Source organism: Aulonocara sp. 'chitande type north' Nkhata Bay, linkage group LG9 (assembly GCF_057382095.1).
Source record: "Aulonocara sp. 'chitande type north' Nkhata Bay isolate Kocher_YH1m ecotype deep benthic linkage group LG9, A_spYH_male_GT1.1, whole genome shotgun sequence".
Lineage (NCBI taxonomy): Eukaryota > Metazoa > Chordata > Actinopteri > Cichliformes > Cichlidae > Aulonocara > Aulonocara sp. 'chitande type north' Nkhata Bay.
In genome coordinates, this window is record NC_141352.1 from 35,051,034 (window position 1) to 35,059,722 (window position 8,689).

The window sequence follows — 8,689 nt, forward strand, 5'->3', positions numbered from 1 at the left end:
GGGTCGGGTTGATGCCAAAGAGTTTGATTTTGATTTCCTCTGATCACGGCACTTTCTCCCAAACCTTCTCTGAATCATTTCAGTGTTCACTGGCAAACCTAAGACGGGCCTGTACATGTGCCTCCTTGAGCAGGGGGACCTTGCGGGCGCTGCAGGATTTCAGGCCATTACACTGTAGTGTGTTGTTATTAATGGTGTTCTTGCTGACTGTGGTCCCAACTGGCCTTCAGATCATTAACAAGCTCCACCTGTAGCTCTCTGTAGTTTTGGGCTGAGCCACCACCTTTCTCACAATCATCCTGACTGCATGAGACAAGATCTTGCACATAGCTCCAGAGTGAGAGTGATCGATGGGCATTTTATTGTTCTTCCATTTCTGAATGAACAACACCAGCAGTTGTCACCTTCTCACCAAACGTCTTACTGATGGTCTTGCAGCTCAGTCCAACCTGTGCACATCTACAGTCTTCTCCCTGACGTCCATTGACAGCTCTTTGCTCCCGTCCATGGTGGTGGAGAGGCTGAAATGGAAGAAAGCGATTCTGTGCATAGATGTGCTTTAGACAAATAATGAGCTGAAATCAGGAGGATCTCTAATTGATATATTGATTGTAATCTGTGCGCCACATGGACACACAGCTAACTCTGGCTTAATTGTGAGGGATCGAATCCTTATTTCAGTCAGTGACATGCAAATCATGCTTTTATGTACGGTAATATGTGGGGTTTTCCTGGCTTCTTGGTTGATATTCTGTGTCTCTCCATTAAAATGAAACCACCATAAAAATAATTTCTTTGTAAGTGAGCAAACTTAGAACGTCAACAGGGGATCACTGTAATTATGCTGTATTTTAACAGTTGTGGCTTGTTTGGTTAGTCTTGTTTTTAATGGTGAACACATTAAGGAAGACTAAAGTTTCCAATGATGAGGTCAGAGTAGCAACAAGGTAGTTAGCGACAGCAGTACCCCTGATATACACTAGACATCTCAGGCAAACGGACCCTGTGAGCACATAAGTCCTACTACTAAATTTGTGTATATGAGACACACATATACACAAACGACACACACACCAACAGAGAATCTGAACTTGGAATCATGTAAAGCCACTCTAGTAGATTCACCCAGAGCAACAATAAAATACTAAAAGCAAAGCACACATCATTAAGATTCAGGAAGTGTGTTTATGGTAGTGGTGTTGGTGAAGTTGTTATGGTAATAGGCCAGCCTTTATAATTAACAGAATAGTGACTTTATGTTGTGCGTTTTTTGTGATGTTTTTTGTGCTATTTTAAGCCATGTGATTAACAATATTATAAATCATGTTTTTACATTTTGTAGTCTTGTAATGTGTTGACCGAGAGGTTACCAGTGTGTGAGAGTAAGTGGAGTCTTTGCTCAGGGTGGGCTAAGCCCCGAGATAACGCCTCAATAACCCTGACATTGTTAGCAGTTTTCTAAGAAGGCTTCTTTTGTAAGAATTACCCTCTCACGCAGCCCCTTCCACACCGTCAAACCACCATGAATACATCTCCATTGTTGCACCGTGTAATGCAACAATCTCATTATTACTTGATTGCAGGAGTTTGTCTCACTAACTAAATCTTGGCGAGGAGGCTGCGATGTTCACGCAGGGAGGAGAAAGACATCCAGGGGCGTGAGGATGCAGCGGTGGCCGGAGTCAGCGCAGGTTACCTCTGAAGGCTGTTCTATCAGCCTCCAATTAGATCTAATTGGATTGCCAGTCACCCCTTAAATTAGCTTGCCTAATAAGGTTTCCCGCTGTCGGATAACTGTGTGCAAAATAATGAATAAACGCTGCATTTGAGGTGTGACGCTCTGTTGTTTCACACTCGGAAAAGCTCAACAGAAATACCAATTAAGAGGAAGCCCGGGCATCAGAGTCAACAGGGGAGGAAAAAGAAGAAGGAGGAGGAAAGAAAGGGAGGGAGGGAGGGAGGGAGGAAGCAAGAAGACAAAGTTACGACTAAAGGTAAAGGAATGTTACATTTGTTTTCCGGAGACTGAATATTTAACAGTGTGGTTAAAAAGTAACACAATACCCAGGCACTGGCATTCCTATTAATTTTTAACCAGCTGAGCAGAGAATTTAGAGGTGTGCTCTCTGTAATCCCCTTTGCATGTAGAATCAGGATCCGACATGAAAGAAAGGAATTTAGAAACTAATCATTCATACAAGTAGAAATCAACCAACATGCAACATGCATGTGTGTGTGTGTGTGTGTGTGTGTGTGGGTGGGGGGGGGGGGGGGGGTGTGCGTGCGTGCGTGCGTGCGTGCGTGTGTAACCCCAAGAGGCCAAAGAACGAGATGTTATCCTGCTGACCTCCAGTCCTCTCCAGTTGGACAGTTTGTTTTCACGTTTCGTTACGCGTACGAGTAAAATGTCGCAATAAGCTACAAAGGGACCAGCCTGCCATCGAAAAAGCAACGAAGCTTCACCTTTTTTTTCTCATTTCAAAAATTCAATCTATGTTTAATTTTGTTGGACTTTTTCAGGGCACTTCTGCAGCCATTGTGCGAAAGTTTCTCACAATTCTATGCAGCAATAATTCAGAGAAAGAGGAAAAAATAGTCATGCATTTAACAACTATTGTGCACGGACACAGAGGCTTAATGTACGAGCTGCAGAAGCCCCCCCGGAGCCTGCCAGGACGTGCCATGCAAGCACAGCCTTTTCAATCAAATCAAATCTCCACGCGCCATAGCTGGAAACTTTGGCCTTCACCATGGAGGGAAAATGTCTTATCCTGATAATTACATTGGGATATAGAGATTGCATTGCCACAGGGTATGAAATACTCCCATTGCTAAAGCTTCTTAGCGCTGCTGCACTAGACTGGATGAGCCTAGCAATGCAGCTACGGTCCGACCGTGTTTGATCCTTGTAAAATGGGAGAAAATCAAGCACAGGCATGAAGTGCTGAAGTCCTACAAGATTTCATTGCTAAGGAGCAGGGATGAACGTGTGTACATAGTAGTGCATTAGTGGGAGCAGCTTTGATTTTATTAAAAGAAAAGTGTAAAAACCACTCAAACTAAGGGGGAGGGGGTCCAATTGTTTTTTGCTAGAAAAATTAGAAATATGTTCAGGAATTAATTGGAAAATGTGTAAACATACATTGCAATACAGTATATAAGGTAGAAAGAGCGTTTTAGTTTGAAAATCAACATTTTAGTATGATCACCTTCATTCCTCAACACAACCTGAACTCTCGTACTTTGCCTCTCGTTTTGAGTTCTTCTCGTCAGATACCAGTGCTGATTTAGTCTCGTCTGAGTTGCAAAAACTAATGTTTTAACTATGATAATACTGGAGTAGCTACCAGCACCTTAACAGCAAGCTTTGGCAAGATTTAGCTTTGTAATGGTGTTACTGGCAGGGCGCAAAGTGACCAATGCAGTGGTATAAAGGGCCTTTAAACCTCTTCTTTGGATGTTTGTTGCCCATTGTCCTGTTCTCTGTTAAGACGATCTCACATTACATTGGTAAAGTATTGGTCCAGGCTCCGGGAGGCCAGTCCATTACTGATAGTGTTTCACTGTATTTTTTTCTATCAGGGAATGTTTTTACTGAACAGTGTGTTTACAATGATCATCATGGTGAAAATCAAGCCATTTCCTATCACACACTATCGATGGTATTGCTTGGTGGGTCCCGAACACCACTGCCTGCAATGGAGCTCCAAACCATGACAGCGCTTCCACAGTGTTTTACATTTCTGTCGTACCTCTTCTTTATATATTGAAGGTTTATTTGATCAAAAAGAAATCCACTCAGACCATTTTCAGAACAAGATTTCAGATACTGTTCATCTGCTGTAGATAGGTTTTTTCAGTCCTGTCACTTTGGTTTTCTGTCCTCTGCTTGTCCAGTTTCCTCAGATTTTGTAAGGACACACTGCACACCGTGCCAATATGTAAAGGTTTCAGCTAAATATCCCTTTAGGAGTCACCTTGTTGGTGTAAAAATACTATTTATATGCCAAGCTGTGTTATTTAAAGAAACTTAAATTAAAGCACACAGGATTTTAAATGATTAAATTCTGCATGGGGTCTTTTCTAACATAAAAATATCTGAATAGACTGGTGTAGGAGGGGTTGTGGCTCCCACTGTGAGACAACAACTTTTCACACGTTTTTAAGAATCAAGAATATTTTCCACAGACACCCTTACATGTAGCACACACCAGGATATAAGCTGCATTCACTCTAATGGACATATGGTTTAAGTAAGGGTGCAGTGGAAGCTGCAGGGAGGACCTGCTAGCTGCAAATTCACCGGAACTGGTTTTGTTTTGTTGTATTTATCTGCGACACCTTAGAGGCTGGTCCATGAAAATACTTTCGGACATAAACCAGTCCGTGGTGCAAAAAAGGTTGGGAACCGCTCCATTAAAACAAGCTTTGGATTGTTTTCTGTGGAGGGGCTAAATTCTTCATGTAGCCACTTTGTACTGGGCAGTGACATTAGCAAGTCCTCTTAATCACTTGTTTGCACAAGCATTCAAAGAGGGAGGGGTGACAAGGTGAGGGTGTGACTCTTTCCGTCTTAAATCTTAAAATCAGCTTACTTTGATCTTATTTGTTTTTGTTCTCCTACATTCACTCCCACTAGACAGTGTAATTTCAATTTCACAGTGTATAAATAGCATCTGATTTTAGTATTAAAAACTGGGAACTTAATTCCCACTTTTTTGTTTTTATGTGTTTTTTGTGGTTTTGATCACCTGTACGTCTATCCGTGTAATGTAGCCATACATACTCATTCAGATGAGGCTGTAATATTCAATTTAAAAAAATAAAAACACTTTTCAACATGCTCTAGTTTGCTCCAGACAAAGTGATTAAGGGGTCTCCTTTCCTCATGCTGTCCACTTTCAAGGCCACCAAACCTTTTTCGCTGCCAATTATTGCTTTTGCAGGGGAAAAAAATATTATTCACTGTTTGACACAGCTGGAAAACTTAAAGTGAGACCTCACGACTTGCGGTCTGGTTTTTCATTAGGACACAGTGTAAAGGCAGCGCCTGTCTGCCACCCAGGGAAGTGTTCATGTGGGATGAGGCTGCCTAATGAGGCGTGGAGGCCACAGGTTATGGGAACCGGGGCTGCGATCACACCCTGGAACTACGGACAAACAGGAAGACAAATACAACAGGTGAGATCTGATAGTCGCTGCATGCTTCGTGTGAAAGGCCAGGAGAGAAAAAGCTGCAGAGGCATAGAAACCTGACCAAGTTTGACCCTGATGTCACTTCCTCCCTGCTTAAAAGTTCAAATTACCCTTACTTCCTATGTAAACCTTTAGTAGCCTCTGCTCTAGAATGATCTGACCCAAACCATTACAGCCTACTGTGTATCTTTTGGTTTCCTGAGAGTGGGGCTTACCCTTCCTGCCGTGCCTCGCTTTCCCAAAATAAACACCCAAGAAGGAGGGAAAGAAAATATCGCAGCTTAGAAGGCGGCTAATATCGCCATTCACTTAAGCAAAAACCACATCTTCTGTCAGTTTACTCTCCGTCTGCCGCTCTGCCTGCTCCAGATCCCTGCCTCGGTGTGTCAGATTAGTCGAGAGTTGTTCATGAATATACAGCTGGTTACCCTCATTTCATAACATTAGTCCCCGTTTGGCTTAGAGCCATTACAGTAGGGGTAAATAGAGCAAATACAGACAGGCCTTGCAGATGCTAATGTACTTAGCGTTAGCGGTAAACAAAATGAGATTACCGAGGAAGGGAAGGCAAACTGTGAATTTGATTTACCCAGGCTTAGCGTAAACAGCTTGTCAAACTCCTGCTCTGCTGCTATGAAAAGGCGGCAGAATGTGTATTTGACTAACAAGCACAGTAAGTGTTTCTTGCTATTCATGAAATTACGAAGGCAATTGTCACTGTAATTGGAAGCGAGTGCCAAAGGAGAGCTAGTAGGCGCATTGCCCCCAAAATATTGTTTACTTTTTTTTTTCTTTCTTTAACTGGTTGTGTTTTGAGTGATGGGGGATTACAGCGAAGAGGGACCAAACTGGTTGGTTAATATAAACGTGATTTACTCAACGCTAAGGGAGCAAGAGCGCCACACGGGAATGTACAGCTGCGAGAGATCACCTAACGTTAGCGCGTCCGTGTGCCTCCCCGACATTAACATAATCCACATAATCCAGAGGTGGCGGCGGCACAGGCCCCCTCGATAACGAGGCACCGCTCCTTATGGGAATAAAACTCAGCTAAATGAGATGGAAACACACTTTGCGCTCTTATTATGTGATAAATGGGATTTTCACGTGTTATATCTTTTTCTACAAAAAATATTTTTAATTGTATTTTTTTTTTTTTTTTTAGTTCTGATGATTACAGCAGTCATATAATTTCTCCCCTTTTGCTGGGGGGGAAAGTTTTCAGTCTCTCCTGACAAAAAAAAAGGCAGGCTAATTGCATGTCAATAATTCAATGCTTAATTTTAATGACCAGGATAGTTCATTTATTCTCCGTCTAGCCCGCCTGACGATGTGATTAATAGGGATGAAAGATAAAGCTCGCAGAGGGGGGAGAGAGGAGAAGGAGAAAGGCGAGCAGGGAGATAATGTTGGGGATCTGCTATTCTCTTCCTTCCTCGACCCTTCCCGGATGGCAGGAAGGTCTTGCAGACTCCTGAGTCGACAGTTTGGGGGAACGCTGCTGGGCCACATACTGAAGAGGAAGAGGAGAGCAGTGAGAGCGGTCAAATTGACATATTCTCAATAAAAAAAATTTGAGCCCTTTATGTGGATCCTACGGAGCAGTTGGCCCAATGAAATTTTGTTTTGTTACATCCAGCAAATCCACTGTTGATCCCAAATAATCCAAAGCAGGATGCAAGTTTTTCTTATGCTCAAAAGTAGTATACTTTTTTTATGAACTGACCAGCAAAGGTTTAGAAGTGGAAGAACCCCACTGAGGATTCTTCCCCACCCGCACTGGAGGGAGATGAAGGCATCACAGACCACTCCTCACAATGAAAACACTTCCTCCAGGCCTAATGGCCTCTGAGCCACAGCTTTTGTCCCCTGATTAGCCAACCTATTCAGGGCTCAGCCCCCTAATTGCGTAGCCTGTTTAGCTACCCAGTATTACAGTAAGAATTAATGAGACACAATTACCGCACCCAGGAAATCTCCCGTCCCAGCGACCACTCCGATTTGCAGAGGAACCTCGCTGAATAAAACCTCCTTGAGCTGAGAATTCAACCTACTGTCAAAAAAGAGGGAAAAAAAAGAAAAATGTGGAGCACAAGGATTTTTCACCCTCGCAGGAGAAGAGATACATGTATTTATTCGAAGCTATCTCATAATTAGGCCCTAGAGTGAATGAGTGAGTGAGGGAGAGCAGGGGAGGAGATGGGAGAAGGAGAGCAGAGAGGGTGTGGGGGTGGGAGAGAAAGCAGCGTTCAATAGCAAAAAGGCCCACAGATACAAAAGGCAGAAGAATGACAGGCACAAGAGTGAAACCTGCTCAGAGAAACGAGGAGGAGGAAGAGGAGGAGGAGGGAGATGGAAAAGATGGACGAGAGGGTGAGGGGGTGGGGGGAGTCAAACGCAGATTCAAACCTACAGTTTAGCTGCAGATAGCGTTTCATCACTGTGGCTTTGTGGGAAGAAGCCCGGGGTGAGCAGCTCAGTCAAGGCTAATGGTCCATGGTGACACTTTAAAGAACCTTTGAGATGGGATGGGACAGTGGGCTCCCTTTCAGTCGGGAGCCGAATATTATTGCTCAGAGCCAGCACACGATCTGTGGGCACAAACAAACAGACAACTTTCTGCAGTCATCTCCTTTTTTTTTGGGGAAGTTTGGGTTAAGGTTAGTGAAAATAATCAGCATACAGTAGAATCAGCATTTGCAGTGTCCTCAGTGGATGGTTTATGCCATCCATGTTTCTACTACCTGAGCTCGAGAGAATTTGACTTTCTTTGCATAAGGAGAACACGGATGAAGCGTGACTCCAAGCAGGCAGCAGTATGAAATAAAAACAAAACTTTTTGAGGTTAGAGTAAATATGAGAAATGTATGTTAAGCTAACGATAGCTACAAAGTGTTCAAACTTCAAACCAGTTGCTTTAGTTTTGTAAAAGGAATAGTTTAACATGCCGGGAAATTCTTTAGTTGCTCAAGATTGATAAATGAAGTCAACAACGAAGTGCCAAAAAAATCCATCATGTGTATTTTGACTTAAGCTAAGTTATCGTCCCTTTCAACAGAACTAGCATACACGACTAGCATATGCGACTAGCATACATGCATATCACCAAAACCTGACATTTGTGTCTATTAGGATGGAAAGAAACCAGAACAAATTCAGGGCGAGCACACTAAGTGAAGACACAAAGGCTTCTTTTTTCCATGATTGCTTTGTAACCCAAGAGCTTTTCTTGTTGTAAGACAGCATTGCTAAGTGTCTCCGCTTTTAGAGTCATCTGCTGTATCAGTGTAACTATCAGCTGTGTCTGCTGTAGCCATGAGTCCTCGAACATGAGCGGGCTAGTCAGGTAGATAAGGGTTGAAATATTCCTGCTGCAATGAACATGTACATCAGAGCCACTAATCAGCTTTCTGTCTAGAGCACTTTGCTGAAGAACTAATCAAACACAAAGCGTATTGATTCGGTGAAACGGTGCTGTTAGGGAGTGAGCGAA

At 43.0% G+C, this 8,689-nt stretch overlaps 1 long non-coding RNA gene across 1 annotated transcript; it reads right to left on the bottom strand.

The window, feature by feature from the left end:
* Positions 1-6,492: 6,492 nt before the first annotated feature.
* On the bottom strand, positions 6,493-7,712 carry LOC147322718 (uncharacterized). The gene is made up of 3 exons (XR_015130922.1): positions 7,610-7,712; positions 7,164-7,249; positions 6,493-6,709 (listed from the first exon to the last, which is right to left on the bottom strand). It is a non-coding gene; the product is annotated as an uncharacterized LOC147322718 (long non-coding RNA).
* Between the last annotated feature and the right edge of the window lie 977 nt (positions 7,713-8,689).